At 39.2% G+C, this 17818-nt stretch overlaps 1 pseudogene; it reads left to right on the forward strand.

The window, feature by feature from the left end:
• The first annotated feature begins 10262 nt into the window (after positions 1 to 10262).
• LOC131400338 (uncharacterized) lies at positions 10263 to 14926 on the forward strand (annotated as a pseudogene).
• The last annotated feature ends 2892 nt before the right edge of the window (positions 14927 to 17818 follow it).

The following is a 17818-nucleotide window of genomic DNA, read 5'->3' on the forward strand; positions in this document are numbered from 1 at the left end:
GATCCTGAACCAGAACCACCCAGTTAAGTTTCTCCTGGATTCCTGACCCCCCAAAACTACGAGGTAATAAATGCTTATTGTTTGCAGTCACTTTTTATGTAGCAATAGATAACTAATACAGGAGTTAAACAAGTAAGGACTTACAGGTAATAATAAGAAATTCTCTAGAGGTGAGGTCGTAGGTACTGCCTCTCGTCCCTGAGTAGAGAAGGTCCAAACTTGGCTGATAGTAGGATGTGGGTGTCATCTGCCTTCTGGCTCCACTTGACTTTAGGTTGGTGTTACAAATGTTCATAGTGCCGTTAGGAAGTAATATGGTTAAGAAGAGATAGCTTGTCCAGGCACAGAAAGTTTGGAATGGGTGAGTTAGGTTTTGGGGAGCAGCACATTGTTCCAAAGTTCTCAGCCTTCTAAACTATTCCTTCTGGATAGTCCTAAAGACTTTGTGGAAGACTTCATCAGATCAGGCAGACATATCATCATGTCAGTAAACTTATGGTCATTTTATTTCCTTTGGTTTCAGTTAAATAGAGTGATTGATTTAATGAGAATTATGAGCCATTAATAAAGCTTTCCTATGAAGTCTCTTTGTATTGCCCTATAGAGCTACATCTAATATCAAAATTCTTGATGTTTTTTAGGCCGTTTTGAGGTAACTCAAAGGTCCTTTGGGTCACAGAGCAGATGGAAACCAAGGCACAGTACATGCAAATGACTTGTAAAAGGATACAGGCTCTGCAACCGTACTGCAGAATCCAAGATCTGTGACTCCTCATCCATATTGAATATTGAATATTGTTCAACATTGAATATATTCAATATTGCTCACATGAATACATTGAATATGAATATTGAATACATTGAATATGAATACATATGAATATGTTCAATGTTGTTCAATATGAATGCATTGAACATATGAATATTGTTCTTTATATTTTTATCGCTATTATTAACTTTGTCTATTCTAAGTTTTTTTACTCAAGAGTGTGCTTTATACAAGCAGCAAATAAAACAAAAGGTTGATTTAACAATACAAAATCACCCGTGAAAATAATTTTTAAAAAATACTTTCTCCCAAAGTGGTCTACAGATTCAATGCAATACCAACAACGTTTTTTGCAGAAATTGAAAAACTTATCCAAAAATTCATATGGCATCTCAAGAGACCCTAAATAGCCAAAATAATCTTTAAAAAGAAGAAGAAAGTTGGCTGTCTCTTACTTCCTGATTTTCAAAACTTACTACGAAGCTATGGTAATAAAAGCAGTGTGGTACTGGCACAAGGACAGACATATAGATCAATGGCATATAATAAAGAGTCCAGAAATATACCTTAGTATACACAGTCAAATAATTTTTGAAAAGGGTGCTAAGACCATTTAATGGGGAAAGGACAGTCTCTTCAACTAATGGTGTTGGTATAACCGCATACCCACGTGCAAAAGAATGAAGATGGAGTCTTACCTTACACCATATACAAAAATTAACTTAAAATAGATCAAAGACCTAAAGAAAAGAGCTAAAACTATAAAACTCTTAGAAGAAAACATAAAGGAAAAGATTTATGACATTGGATTTGGTGATGATATCTTGGATATAACAGCAAAAGCACAAGCAACAAAAGAAAAAATAGATAAATTGGACTTCATCAAAATTAAAAATTTTGTGCTACAAACAACACTACAAACAGAGTGAAAAGGCAACCCATGAAATAAGAGAAAATATTTGCAAATCTTATATCTGATAAGGGGTTAATATTGAGAATACATAAAGAATTCCTACAACTTAACAACAAAAAACAAAAAAAAAACAATTCAAAAATGGGTAAAGGACTTCAATAAATATTTCTCTAAAGAAGTTATACACATGGCCAATGAGCACATGAAAAAATACTCAATATTACTAATCATTAGGGAAATCCAAACCAAATCACAGTGAGATTCCACTTCACATCCATTAGGATGGCTATAAAAAAAAAAAAACAGAAAATAACAAGTGTTGACAAGGATGAGAAGAAATTGGAACTGTTGTGCATTGCTGGTGGGAATGTAAAATCGTGCAGCCATTATGGAAAATAGTACAATGGTTCCTCAAAAAAATCAAACATAGATTTACCATATGATTCAGCAATTCCACTTCTATCACCCAAATAATTGAAAGCTAGGATTCAAACAGATATTTTTACATCAATGTTCATATCAGCATTATTCACAATAGCCAAAAAGTGGAGGCTACCCAAGTGTCTATCAATGGATGAACGGATAAACAAAATGTGGTATATGCACACAACAGAATATAATGAAGCCTTAAAAAAGAATGAAAGTCTGATAATGATACAACATGGATGAACCTTGAAGACAGTATGCTAAGTGAAATAAGCCAGACACAAAAGGACAAATATTATACAATTCCACCTTATATGAGGCAACTAGAATAGTCAAATTCATAGAGACAGAAAGTAGGATAGTGGCTTCCAGGGGCTAGAGGAAGGGGGCAATGAGGAGTTACTGTTTAATGAATACAGAGTTTCAATTTAGGATGATAAAAAAGTTCTGGAAATGGATATTGGTGATGGTTGCACAGCAATATGAATGTACTTAATGCCACTGAACTGTACACTTAGAAAGAGTTAAATGGTAAATTTTATGTTATGTGTGTTTACCACAATAACAAACAAATTTAACGATGCTTTCTGTCTAAAGAAATGTTTCCCAGCCTGCCACATTTACATTGGCCCCATCCCAATTTCCCACTGCCCAGGATTAGGCAGCCTTTCTCCAAATCCCCCACCCCTGGCCCAAGTCAGCTAAATTGCCATGACATCAAGCCACTGGAAATAATTTGTTTGTAGGGATAAGTTTCCCAGAGATTGCAATGTCCGTGGTGATGCCAGTGCGAATCAGATAGAGCTCTGTAGTTTCTCTGCAGGCCAAAGAATTCCTGAATATCCCCTGACAAATCTCCCTTCCTCCGTATATCCATTTTGTTCTCCATGAAAATACTCACTATTACCATTTACGTGGTATTTTAGAATTTACATAGCACCTTCTCACATAAACTCTTACATTGGATAAAACCAAGAACACTGATGAAACTGAATATTTTGTTACTCCATTTTACAGATGAGGAAACCGAGGCTCAGAGTGGTTGACTTGCCCAAGTTCTCATAGCTACTAAGTGGTAGAACTGGGATTTCTTGAATCCAGACCTCTCTCCAGGGAGATTCCTCCCTGTTTGACTGTCTCAGAGGCACATGGCAATCAACGTGTTCAAAACTGAGCTTATTAGCTCCTCCCCCAACCTACTTCTCCTCCTATGCTCCCCATCTTCATGAATGGCACTGACATTCTATCCAAGGCAGAAACCTTGGAGTCACCATTGATACCTTCCTCTCCCTGACCCACCTCGGTCAATCTGTTACCAAGTCTGTAGATTCTATCTCCTAAATAATCTTTAAAAATATATTCATTCTCTCCACCTCCACTGCCACCTCCCTAGTCCAATTCACAATCTTCTCTCATCTGGACTCCTGCAGTAGCTTCCTAAGTGATCTCCTTGCCTCCAGTCTTGCCTCTTTACAATCCATTCTCCTAAGAAGATCTAGAGCAATCTTTCTAAAATCAAGTTTGATCAGGATTCATCTGGGGTTTTTGTTCATTTTTGTTACTGTCGGCAGTAAAGCCTTTTTTTAAAAAATAAATATTTAAATAAACCTTAATATATATAACAGATAAAAGCATAAGTATCCTATTGAAGTGAAGGTCAGAGGCCTGGATTCCTGAATATATTGTGTCTCCTACCTTCCCTGAAGCACCAAAGGTTCTGTAGAGCAGGGGTGAACAACTACTAATCCTACACACTAAAGCTTCTCAGCATGGCCTAAGAAGTTCGTCATGATTAGGCCTTCATTCACCTCTCTAGCTCCATCCCTGACTCCTGCTACTCTTCCCTTTTGTATTAGTTAGGTTAGGATAGGTTATGCTACAGTAACAAACATACAAACAAACCCCAAATCTTAGTGGTATAAAATAACAAAAGTTTATTTCTCACTCAGGCCATTTGTCTGTTGCAAGTCAGCAGGGACTCTGCTCCGCTTCATCTTTATTCTGGGACAAAGGCTGATGGAGTCTCCACCACGTGGAGCCCTGCCTGTCACCATGGCAGAGGGAAGATAGACTGGTGGCTCGTACTCTGGAAATTAAATGCTCAGCCTGTAAATGACAGGCATCACTTCCGCTCACAATTCATTGGGCATCCCTGGACACAGCGGGGGCCAGGAGGTGCTATCTTACCATGTACTCAGAAGAATAGGATGGGAGGGAACTGGAATATTTGGCAATAAGCAGCAATGTCTACCACACCTTCTTACCCTCATTTTAAGCCACAGTGAGCCATCTATAAGCTTTTATAATGTGCACAAGCTATTCTTTTTGACCCCCTCCCCCAATCTTTCTGGTAAGCTTCTACTTCATCTTCCAGTTTCATTTCAAGCAACATGCTTCTGAGGAACCTTCCTTCTGTCTCATCTGCTCCTGTTTCTCCCTTCCCAGACCAGGATAAGTGGCCCTCCATAGTGCTCTCCAACACTCTGTGCTTCCTTCCAGGATAAACCTTATCACGGTTGCTGAATACAATTTCTCATACAATGTGCCTCTTTACCCACAAGACTGTACATTGCCTGATGTCAGGGACTGTATCCCAAGTGCCTAGAGTGCTTTCTGGCACATTGTAGTTCTCAATAAAGGTGGAATGAATGAACGTTTAGCGCTTCATCTCCTTGGTCCTAAGCCTTTGCCCATTTGGCACACCAAGCTGCCTGGACCAGAGAAGGAGATTAAGCTGAAACCTGATCTCCACTGTGGGCTGAGAGGATCTGGAACAGGCATAGAAAGGGAGGGTATGGCATTTGAAACTTGAGCTTCATTTATGAGTTAATCTTGGGACACATACTTCCTTGGGTGTGTTAACTGGGGTTAATGAGGAAAAAATGGCTATTCAGACAGTTTCATGTTCACTAAGTGAAGAGTGCCATGGAATTCAGACTTCTTCCACGGGCTCTGTTAAGGAGTTTCTAACAGCCAAAAGATACATGATTTGGGAGGTAGAGTTGACACTGATGTTCTGAACTCTTGTTGTTTTGTGTTTTAGAGTTTTCTTTGCAAATTGGACATTAGACATCCTGACAGTGCTTGCTGTTAACTAGGAATATGGATGTGCAGCTCAGGGCATTTGTTTGGGAGTCTTTACTAGAACTTGATTTGTCTCTTTAGTAACAAAGAGCTCACCTCTAATGGCAGCACTTAAATAAAATGAAATCTACGAAGAAGTGCTCAAACTCATTAGTAATTAGAGAAATACAAGTTTAAGCAGCTCTCAGACTGGCAAAAATTAAAAAGCTGATAATGTGTTGATGAGAATATGGGATATAAGAACTCTTATGTTCTACATAATGTAGACTGGTTCAGATATTCTGGAGAACAATTTGATACTACTCTGTTAACTCAATGAATATTTATTGAGCATCATCCATGTATCAAGTGTCGTTCTAGGTCCTTGTGATATAAACAATAAACAAAGACAAAAATATGTTAAAATCTTATTATAATAATTATTTATTATAAGATAATAAAGATAAATTATTTAATTTATTAGATAGTTATCAGTGCTAAGCAGAGAAATTAAACCAGGAAAGGGGGATATGAAATGTTACATGGGTTGAAATTGAAGAAAGAATAGCCAAGGAAGGTCTTACTGGCTTGAGGGTCATATAACTAACTTAGACACATTAAATATACACATATGCCATGACCTAACAATTCTGTTCCTGAGTATATATATCTAGGAAAATCCCCACACAAGCCCATAGGGGGACATATATGAAGATGTTTGCATAAGTGTTATTTGTAGTGGTGGAAAGTTAGCAGAATCCTAGTGGCAAACCTTGACTAAAGAGTGGATAGGTAAAATATGGTGAATGCATTCCATGGAGTATTATGCAACAGTTGGAAGTAATAGATTAAATATACACACAGCAACATGGATTGATCTAAAAACATATAAAAGTAAGAAACAGAATTAGATATATAACATACTACCTTTTATGTAGATTAAGAATGTATGCACACAAAACTATATACAATTTGAAAGAACACAGTCAAACAAAAAAGCTACATGTTAAACATATTAGAATGGCCTTGGGGATGGGGAGAAAAAGGGGAATGAGAATGGGTTATAGGGTTAAAAAAATAAGATAAAATGAACCCAACCCAATATATGTGTTTAAAGAATCCAGATTTCTACAGCCAGAGAGTCAATTATCTCCAACACTATGCAACTGTGCAGCCTTATCCAATTCACTTGACTCATTTGAGCTTCAGTTTCCTCAGCTATATGGGGACGATATTTCCAGTCTTAGCTACCTTCCAAGGTTGCTGCAAGGCTCTAGTGTGCTAATGGACAGGAAAGGACTTGGACAAGTTTAAAGTGAAAACCCTTATCTAGTATAAGCAACAATTATTGTTGCACAGAGTGGGCCTTTGCTGTTTGCCTTCCAATCATGCAATTCCACTTTGTCTTTTCCCACCAATCCTGATTCCCATTTTGGGATTCCTGATTCCCATTTTGGGATACCTGTAGTTTTGAGGCAACTGACCCTATTCCAGGTGGAACACATGGCCTAGGATAAGCCAGTCACTCATTTCATCCCCTGGCCATAGTGACTGGTTTGAGGTGGGCATAACGACCCATGCTACTGAAACCAGACTGAATCTCAAGACTTTGGCTGGGCATACTGGAGAAAAGAGGCTTCCTCCTTGTTTGACATGAATGGAGTAGTATGTGGCCCTGGAGGTAGCAGCCAAGTCCCTCTTTGGACAAAGAAGGAAGAATCCACCTGAGAATGGAGCCCTCATCAAGGAAGTGGGGCTCAGAAATGGCAGAGAGAAAGAGAATGAGAGACTGGGTGAGAAGAATAAAGCTCACCTGAAGCTAGGTTTGCCCTTGAACTATACATTTACATTGGCCAATAAGTTCCCTTTTTGGAGGTTAAGACAATTTGGATTGTGTTTTCAGTGTTTTGCAATCAAATATTCCTATCCTAAGTGATATATTGTGGCTGGTTTCTTACAAATGGACATGAAACCTCTTAAAATCCTACAAAGCACTAAGCAAAATGAGTGGGTCCTAAGGTTGGATGGGTACACATCTCTACACCAGATGGGAATGTTCTTCAGAAAGTGCCCTGAAATGGAATGTTAAGGTTTTCAGCAGTTCCATACTGCAAATGATGTCAACTGCTCCTACTTTGAATGAGAAAAAAAGATATCTGCTTTCATACATTTGTTTCCTGATCTATAATTGATAAGAGAAAGAATCCTGGAAATAAAAGTATTGCAGGTGTCTGATGAGTCCAATCCTTTAGCCACATGTGATGAAATGGAGACCTTGGTTTGTAAAGAATGCCCCTCCAGAAGATCATAGGCTTCAGAATTGAATGCCACAAGAAAGCACGAAGAGCCTCAGCCCACAATGTCCTCTGCTCAGGACAACTTCTTAGATTCCCAAGGCTGAGTCTGTGGAGCAATTGCTTTTGAAATGATACAGCAGCCAAAATGCTAACAAAGAGAGTTATATTCATCATCCAAACTGCTGCTTCCCTTCAGCGGTCTTGCCTTCTAGAGAGAATGCTTTAACACCCCAAGCCACTGGAAAGTGGGGGAAATTCCAGAAAGTACAAAGCCAGAGATGAGGAGCATCAAATTCTGCCCAAGTCTCTCTCTGACTTGTCCCTGTGCCATGCATGTGTGGGACAGATGCAAAACAGAGCTGGCAGTTTGAGTTAATTTACTGCCAACACAAAAATATCAATACTCTTCAGGGGAATATATCAGAATCTCAGAGCCTCTACAACCTAGCATTCAGAATGTTGAGGTTACAATACAAAACTGCTTGACATATGAAGAAACAGGAAAATGTGACCCAGTCTCAAGAAAAAAAGACAACAATGAAAACAAGCCAAGAGATGACCATGATGTTGGAAATAGTGGACAAGGATTATAAAACAGCTATTACAACTATGCTCAATGAAATGAGAAGAAGATGTGATTGCAATCAATGAAATGATACAAAATATCAGCAGAAAATAGATATTATAATTTTTAAAGAACAAAATGGAAATTCTAGAATCAAAAAATAAAACAAAATAAAAATTCACTGGATAGGCTTAATAGCAGAATGGAGATGACAGGGGAAAGAATCTGTGAAGTTGAAGATAGAGTAATAAGAATTATCTAATCTGAAGCAAAGAGAGAACTAAGATTTAAAAAACTCTACAGAGTTTTAGAGACTTGTAGAGCAATACCTAAAGGTCTAACATAAATGTAATTGGAGTCCTAGAAAAAGAGAAGAGAATGGGGTAGAAAAAATAGTTGAAGATATAATGGCCAAAAATGTCCCAAATTTGGTGAAAAATTCAAGAAGTTCAGTGAACCCTAAGTAGGTAAATACAAAGGAAACCATGCATAGACACATCATAGTCATATTTCTGAAAACGAAAGATAAAATTTTGAGGTGGATAGGAAATGATGCCAAAGGGAAACAGTGATCTTCGAGGATGAAGGAAGAGCAACAGAAATGGTAAATATCTGGGTAAATATAATAGACTATACTTCTCTTAAGTTTTTAAAATCTGTTATAATGGTTGAAAGCAAAAATCATAACACTGTCTGATGGAGATCCCAATGTATGTAAATGTAATATATATAATAATGGCTACAACATACAGGAGAGAGTGCATAGGGACCCATATGGTAAGGATTCTACATTCACTGGAAACGATAAACTATTAATTATAAAACTAAAGTTGGGAAAAGTCAAGGATGTATATGTTAATCCCTAGAGCAACCACTACGAATATAAAGAAATTTCTCTAAAATTCAATAGATAAATTAAAGTGGAATACTAAAAATATTTAAATGATACAAAAGAATGCAGCAGAGGATAAACAGAAGAATAAACATAAAAAAATAAAATTGTAGACCTAAATCCACACATATCAAGAATTATATTAAATGTAAATGGTCCAAAACATACTAAGCAAAAGACAGAAATTGTCAGAATACATAAAAACACAAGACTCAACTGTGATGGTTAATTTTATGTGTCAACTTGACTGGCCTCAGGGTGCCCAGATGAAACATTATTTCTGGATGTGTCTGTGAGGGTGTTTCCACATGTAATTAGCATTCGAACCAGTGGACTCAGTAAAGTGCCCTTCCCAATGTGGGTGGGCATCATCCAATCTAGAGAAGGCCCAAATAAAACAAAAAGTGGAGGAAGGAAGAATTTGCCCCTTTTTTCCTGCCTCACTGCTTGAGCTGAAGCACCTTATCTCATTTTCTCTGGTCCTCAGACTGAGTTGTACATCACTGGCTGCTTTGATTCTCAGGCCTTTGAACACAGACTGAATTACACTATCAACTTTCCTGCATCTGCAAACAGCAGATTTTGGGACTTCTCAGCCTCCATAATTACATGAGTCAACTCCTCATAATAAATAAAAATAAATAAATAAATAAATAAATAAATAAAATATATCCTACAAGAAAGGTATATATCATAATGGTTCTGTTTCTCTGGAGAACCCTGGCTAATACAGATTTTGATACCAAGAGTGGTTCTAGAGAAACAGAATCTTAAAAATGAGTTTTCTGAATTTGTTCTGGAGTTCCTAGAATTGGATCTCTAATATGATTAGATTTAAATATGCTAATGACTTTATTTCCAATAGTAAAGAGAGCACTGATACTCCATATCTGCATGGGATACTCCTAATCAATCACTTATAAGATGCAAGGAGCCAAGTGACTCTGAATATGGTATTATCAAATATTTTTGGAAAACTAACAAATATGTTGGTTGGTTGCTCCTAATATTGCTGGACAAAGTGGTGAGAGAAAAAGATAATTTCAGGGATTTGAATTCCCAGCTCAAGCACCACATAAATGACCTAACAGCTTCTATGTATGGCCTGAAGGATACCATTATCTCCTGTAGCCACAGGGCTGAAATTGCTGAAAATCAAACACAGAACCTTATCCTGCAACTGGCTGAATTACAATTCAAGTTGAACTTCCAGCATCACAGGGTGTCTACTGTTAAAGTGAGGGCATTAATTAGGAAAGAATTAGCTCCTATAAGTTGGGTTGGGGACATATGGCAAGACCCTGATGAAGCTGGAGATATTAAGCCCCTAAGTTACGATGATTCTTCTTTACCCATGGAAGAGGTCTCCCTATCCCAGTGGAAGTGGCCTCCCCATCCCCAACAGAAGTGGCATCCTCAACTCCAGTGGTAGTGGCCTCTCTACCCACAGAATTATTGGCCTTTCCACCTCCATCTGAGGGGATTAACCCTGAATTGCATGAGGAAAGTGTAATGGCCTCCCTTGAGGCAGTTGCCATGTAAGACAATGCTGATTCTCCTTAGAGCCCACCTCCACCACCCCTTCTAGACCTATAACTAGACTCAAGTCATAGCAGGCTCCTAAAGGTGAGGTACAATGTGTGACCTATAATGAGATGCATTACACTCCAAAAGAACTACTTGAGCTTTCTAATTAATATACATAGAGACATATCTGAGGACCATGTGTGGGAATGGATTCTAAGAATGTGGGATAACGGTGGAAGAAACATAAGGTTAGGTCAGGCTGATTCTATTGATATGGGCTCACTAAGCAGAGATTTTGCATCTAATGTTGCAGCTTGGGGAGTTAGAAAGTGTTCTAACAGCTTGTTTGATTGGTCGGCTGAAACATGGACCAAAAGTTGGCCCACCATATGCAAATTGGAAATGCTGGACATGTCTTGGTTTCATGTAGAGAAAGTAAGAAAATGTAAGAACTACTCAATACCCTAGGAGAGTACAGAAGACATACCTTTTACCAATACCGTGAGAAACAAATTTGTGGGGGAGCCCTGGTATTCCTGAAGAGCTCTGTGATCGTTATTCTCGGTAGACTAGATCTTACAGTGGGAATCATAGCCACTCAATTGGAAAGCCTAAATGCAATGGGAACAATTGGATCCCGGCGTGGCAGGGATCAAGTTGTAGCCCCCAAGCAACAAAGGCAAGGTGGGCATGTTTATGGACAACAGAGACAAAGCAGCAATCAGCATCGTCTGACTCATACAGACCTATGGTGTTGGCTGATTGATCATGGTGTTCCTAGAAGTGAAATAGATAGGAAGCCTACTAAATTCTTCTTTGATCTGTATAAGCAGAAATATAGGTCAAGTGAACAAAAGTCTAACCTGAATCATAAAAAAAGAGTCACACCCTCTCAACCAATTCCCAGACTTGTACCAGTTTATAGACCCAGAACCCTTTGAATGCACGGGTGGCTGGGTCCCCTTGAGTAAGGACCCCAGTACACTACTGAAAATTTATACTGCTAATCTTTCTCCCAGCCTTCCCCAATGGGACCTATGGCCTTTTGGCAGGGTAACTGTACATTGGAGAAAAGGAAATAATCAGATGTTTCAGGGACTACTGTCTACTGGCTCTGAACTGACACTAATTCCAAGAGACCCAAAACATCACTGTGGTTCATCAGTGAGAGTAGGGTCTTATGAAGGTCAAATGATCAATGGAGTTTTAGCTCTGGTCCGACTCACAATGGTTCCAGTGGATCCCTGAACCCATCTTTTGGTTATTTCCATAGTTCAGGATTGCATAATTGGAATGGATGTACTAAGCATCTGGAAGAATCTCTACATTGGTTCCCTGACTGGTGGAGTGAGGGCTATTATGGTGGGAAAGTTCAAGTGGAAGCCACTAGAACTGCCTATAGACAGTTTTAGAAAAATAGTAAATCAAAAGCAATGCCACATTCCTGGAGGAATTGCAGAGATCAGTGCCACCATCAAGGACTTGAAAGATGCAGGTGTTGATTCTCACCACATGCCCATTCAACTCTCCTATTTAGCTTATGCAGAGAACAGATGGATCTTGGAGAATGACAGTGGATTATCGTAAACTTAACCAGGTAGTGACTCCAAATGCACCTGCTGTACCAGATGTGGTTTCATTGCTTGAGTAAATCAACACATCCTCTGGTGCCTGGTATGCAGCTATTGACTAGCAAATGCCTTTTTCTCCATCCCTGTCAATAAAGCCCACCAAAGACTGTTTGCTCTCAGCTGGCAAATCCAGCAATACATCTTCATTGTCCTACCTCAGGGGTATATCCACTCTCCAGCCCTATGTCATAATTTAGTTTGCAGGGATCTTGATCAACTTTTCCTTCCATAAGATATCACATTGGTCTATTAAATTGACAACATTATGCTGATTGTACCTAATGAGCAAGAAGTAGTAACTACTCTAGCCTCATTGGTAAGACTTTTGCATGTCAGAGGGTGGGAAATAAGTTGACTAAAATTCAGGGCCTTCTACCGCAGTAAAATTTCTAGGGATTCAGAGGTGTGGGACATTTTGAGATATCCTTTCTAAGGTGAAGGATAAATTGTTGCACCTGGCCCCTCCTACAACCAAGAAAGAGACACAACGCCTAACGGGCCTCTTCAGATTTTCGAGGCAACATATTCTTCAGGTGGGTGTGTTACTCTGGCTCATTTACTGAGCGACCCAAAAAGCTGCTGGTTTTGAGTGGGGCCCTGGACAAGAGAAGGCTCTGCAAAAGGTCCAGGCTGCTGTGAAAGCTGGCTGCCACTTGGGCCATATGATTCAGCAGATCCAATAGTGCTTGAAGTGTTGGTGGCAGATAGGGATGCTGCTTGCAACCTTCGGCAGGCCCCTATATGTGAATCACAATACAGCTCCTTAGGATTTTGAAGCAAAGCCCTACTATCCTGCAGATAACTATCCCTCTTTTGAGAAACAGCTCTTGGCCTGCCACTGGGCCTTAGTAGAGACTGAAAGCTTAACCATGGGCCATCAAATTAACGTGTGACCTGAGTTGCCCATCATGAACTGGGTGTTGTCTGACCCACCAAGCCGTAAAGTTGGGTGTGCCCAGCAGCATTTCAAATGGAAGTGGTATAGATGTGATTGAGCCCAAACAGGCTCTGAAGACACAAGTTAAGTTACATGAAGAAGTGGCCCAAATGTCCATGGCCCTCACTGCTGTTACTCTGCCTTTTCTCTCCCAACCTGCACCTATGACCTATGATCAGGTGACAAAGGAAGAGAAACTTGAGCTTGGTTTATAGATGGTTCTGTATGATATGCAGGCACCACCTGAAAGTGGACAGTTGTAGCACTACAGCCCCTCTCTGGGACATCCCTGAAGGACAATGTTGAAAGAAAATCCTCTAAGTGGGTGGAACTTCTAGAAATGTACCTGGTTGTTCACTTTTATTGGAAAGAGAAATGGCCAGATATGTGATTATATGTCAATTCATGGACCGTGGCTGATGGTTTAGCTGGTTCGTCAGGAACTTGGAAGTGCCACAATCAGAAAATTGATGACAAAGAAATTTGGGGAAGAAGTATACGGATATATCACCCTAAATGGGTGAAAAACATGAAGATATTTGCGTCCCATGTGAATGCTCACCAATGAGTGACCTCAGCAGAGGAGGATTTTAATAATCAAGTGAATAGAATGACCCATTTTGTTGACACCAGTCAGCCTCTTTCTTCACCCACTTCTGTCATTGCCCATTCAGCTCACAAACAAAGTGGCCAAGGTAGCAGGGATGGAGGTTATGCATGGGCTCAGCAAGATAGACTTCTATTCACCAAGGCCAATTTGGCTATGTCCATCACTGAGTCCCCAAACTGCCAGCAGCAGAGAGGAACACTGAGTGCTTGATATGGCACCCCTCTCAGGGGTAATCAGCCAGCTACCTAGTGGCAGGTTGATTACATTGGACTGCTTCTATCATGGAAGGGGCAGCGTTTTGTTCTTACTGGAATCGACACTTACTCTGGATACAGATTTGCCTTCCCTGCATGCAACACTTCCACCAAAACTACCATTCCTGAACTTACAGAATGCCTTATGCACCATCATGGTATTCCACACAGCATTGCTTCTGATCAAGGAACTCACTTCACAGCAAAAGAAGTGCAGTAATGGGTCCATGATCATGAAATTCACTGATCTCACCATGTTCTCCCCCATCCTGAAGCAGCTGGCTTGATAGAACAGTGGAATAGCCTTTTGTAGACTCAGTTACAGCACCAGCTAGGTAGTAATATCTTGCAGGTTTGTGGCAGGGTTCTCGAGAAGGCTGTACATGCTCTGAATCAGCATCCAACATACGGTGCTGTTTCTCCGATAGCCAGGAGTCACAGGTCTAGGAATCAAGGGGTAGAAATGGGAGTGGCACCACTCACTATTAATCCTAGTGACTCACTAGCAAAATTTTTGCTTCCTGTTCCCACAACTTTATGCTCTGCTGGCCTAGAGGACTTAGTTCCAGAGGGAGGAATGCTTCCACCAGGAGACACAACAACGATTCCACTGAACTGAAAGTTAAGACTGCTACCCCACCGCTTTGAGCTCCTCATGCCTCTGAATCAATAGGTGAAGAACAGAGTTATGGCGTTGACTGAGGTGATTGATCCTGACTACCAAGGGGAAATTGGACCACTATTCCACAGCGGAAGTAAGGAAGTATATGTCTGGAATATAGGAGATCCCTTAGGGAGTCTCTTAGTATCACCATGCCCTGTGATTAAGATCAACGGAAAACTACAACAATCCAACCCAGACAGGACTACTAATGGCCTAGACCCTTCAGGAATGAAGGTTTGGGTCACTCCATCATGTAACGAACCATGACCAGCTGAGGTGCTTGCTAAAGGCAAAGGGAATACAGAATGGGTAGTGGGAGAAGGTGGTTGTAAATACCAGCTAGGACCATGTGACCAGTTACAGAAATGAGGACTATAATTGTCATGAGTATTTCCTCTTTATATCAAGGAGAGGAGTTAACATTGCTCAAGGACTTTACCTCCTCTTCTGAGGAAGGAATTAGTGCATTTTTGGTTGTGTGTGAGATAGCTGTATTATGTATATCTAGCATCTAATTATCTATCTATCTATCTATCTATCTATCTATCTATCTATCATCTATCTAATCTATCCATATCCATATCCTACCGGTTCTGTTTCTCTGGAGAAGCCTGACTAATACATCAACTATGTACTATTTATATGAGACCCACTTTAAGAGGAAAGACACACATAAGTTAAAAATTCAAAGGATGTAAAGTGATACTCCATGAAAACACTAAACAAAAGAAAGTTGGAATAGCTATATTAATATCAGATAAAGTAGACTTCATAACGAGGAATATTATCAGAGATACTGAAAGACACTCCACAATTATAAAGGAGTCAATTCTCCCTGAACATATAACATTTTTAAGTGTGTACATATCTAACAACAGAGCTTCAAATATTTGAGCAAAAATTGATAGAAATAAGGAGAAAGAGATGAATCCATGATTATTGTTGGAGACTTCAACACTCCTCTCTCAGCAACTGATAGAACAAGTATATAGAAAATCAGTAAGGACACAGAATACCAGAATAACACTATCAACAACTTGACCTAATTCCCACTTAGAAAACACTTCACCCAACAACAGAAGAATACACATTCTTTTCAAGTGCATATGAAACATACACCAAGAGAAAGTACATTCTGGCCCACAAAAAAACCTTAAGAAATTTAAAAGAATAGAAATAATACAATGATCCTAACAGAATTAAACTAAAATTCAATAACAAAGACACCTAGAAAATCTCCAAATATTTGGAAATGAAAGATTATACTTCTACATAACCCATGGGTCAAAGAGCAAGTCTCAAGGGAAATTTTAAAAAATATTCTGAACTGAAAAAACAAAAATAAAAATACAACATGACATAGTTGTGAGATGCCATTAAAGCAGTGTTCAGAGGGAAATTTATAGCAATTAATGCTTATATTAGAAATAGGTAAGATCTAAAATCAGTAATCTAACCTTCTACTTTAAGAAACTAGAAAAAGAAGAGCTTGCTTCCTTCAAAGCAAGCCGAAGAAGGGCATGATTAAAATAATCATGAAAAATCATTGATAAAAAAATCAATGAAACTAAAAACAGAAAAGCAAGAGAAAATCAATGAATCCAAAAGCTGGTTTCTTGAAAAGTTCAATAAAATTGACAAACCTCTGGTCAGATTGACCAATACAGAAAGAGGTAAGATACAAATTATCAATATCAGTAATGAAAGAGGGGCTATCACCACAAAACCCATAGGCATGAAAAATAAAATAGAGGAATACCACAAAGAACTCTATGCTCATAATTCTGCAACTTAGACAAGAGGGACCTTGAAGAGTCCTATATGCATTAAGGAATTGACTACACAGTTAAGAGGGCATAGTCCAGGGTGGACAGAATTTATTAGAAAGGATAACTCTACTGAGGCGGCAACTATAAGTCCTTCTGCTATTGATATCTCACTGAAGGACTGACATTTTGCTAACCAGCAGATTGCATGTCAAATCTTTTTTATTGGTGAAACTAATGTCATATTATTACGATGAATGTTAGAAAAGGGCTCTTATTTATAAAATTAAAGGTATTCAATATATGTGGATTAGCTAAAATAAATTGAAGACACTCCCTATCTTTGCATGAACAGGGTATAAGAATCTGCCAAGGCTTTTACCCTATAGTCCATAGAATAACAGGAGTGACTTGATCCCAAATGGGTCCTGCGCTCAGCAATTAGTTTAGGAGGATTTCTGACTGCATGATGCCCACTACAGGTTATGTGCTCTATCTTTCATAAAGATGTGCTCAGCACACTTAAAAGGACAGAGATCTGGGACTTCATCAAGCTTATAGAACAAGTGTATGATGTGTTGTGCCTACTTTGCTAATGAATAATATCTGTATGAGGCAGAATTTTATCTAAGCCCTTGTTTTGATTACAATCTGTAGGGAGAGCGTAGGGGAGTAGCTAGTAGCTAGACCTCACTGTCTCAAACTTCTTTGCCTGCTATCATTATTTACCAAATAATAGCTGTGCATTACCAAGTGGACTTAGGTCAGTTTGCATCAGGTAGGTATTATGCTAAGAATTTTGTGCTCATTAACATTTCTTTCTCAAAGCAGTGTCAGGAGACAGGAGCAAGTAATATGATCAAACAGTAAGATGAGGCTCAGAGAGATGAAGTGACTTAGCCAAGGTCATATAGCAAGGACAAGGCCACAGGCTGTCTGATTTCAGTGCTGGTGTTTTAACCACTCTACTCCATGTCACTACCTGATGTTTTTCAACATCATCTGCTCAGAATATACAAAGTCAGACAGATATCAAAGAAGTCAGCCTTCTGTGGAGCTGAGGACAGCCTAAATTCACAGACCCTGCATATTGGAGGGATAAGGGGCTCAGCTATGGGGAGCTTAATATGGCAGCTGTGTTGACCTTGATACTCCTGGTGACACTTGTCATTGAGTCGTTTTTTTTTTTCAAATAACACCTTGAGATATAATTCACATACCATAAAATTCATGCTTTTAAAGTGTACAATTAAGTGCCTTTTAGTATATTCACAGAGCTGTGCAGCTCTTCTCCATTAGCCCCATTCGGGGAAATGGACACTTTTGTATTTGTGACAGTAGTCAAACTTTGATTAATGGCTTATTGTTTGGCTATCTCCACTCCCAATAGTCAAACCCTCGATGTTCCACCAGCTTCCTCCAGCCTTGATCTTCATGGAAGTCATTCAAATGAGCATTTAGGGTGGCTCCCTGAAACCTGAGTATTTTTTCATTTTTCTTTTGT

Source organism: Diceros bicornis, chromosome X, assembly GCF_020826845.1.
Source record: "Diceros bicornis minor isolate mBicDic1 chromosome X, mDicBic1.mat.cur, whole genome shotgun sequence".
Taxonomy (NCBI): domain Eukaryota; kingdom Metazoa; phylum Chordata; class Mammalia; order Perissodactyla; family Rhinocerotidae; genus Diceros; species Diceros bicornis.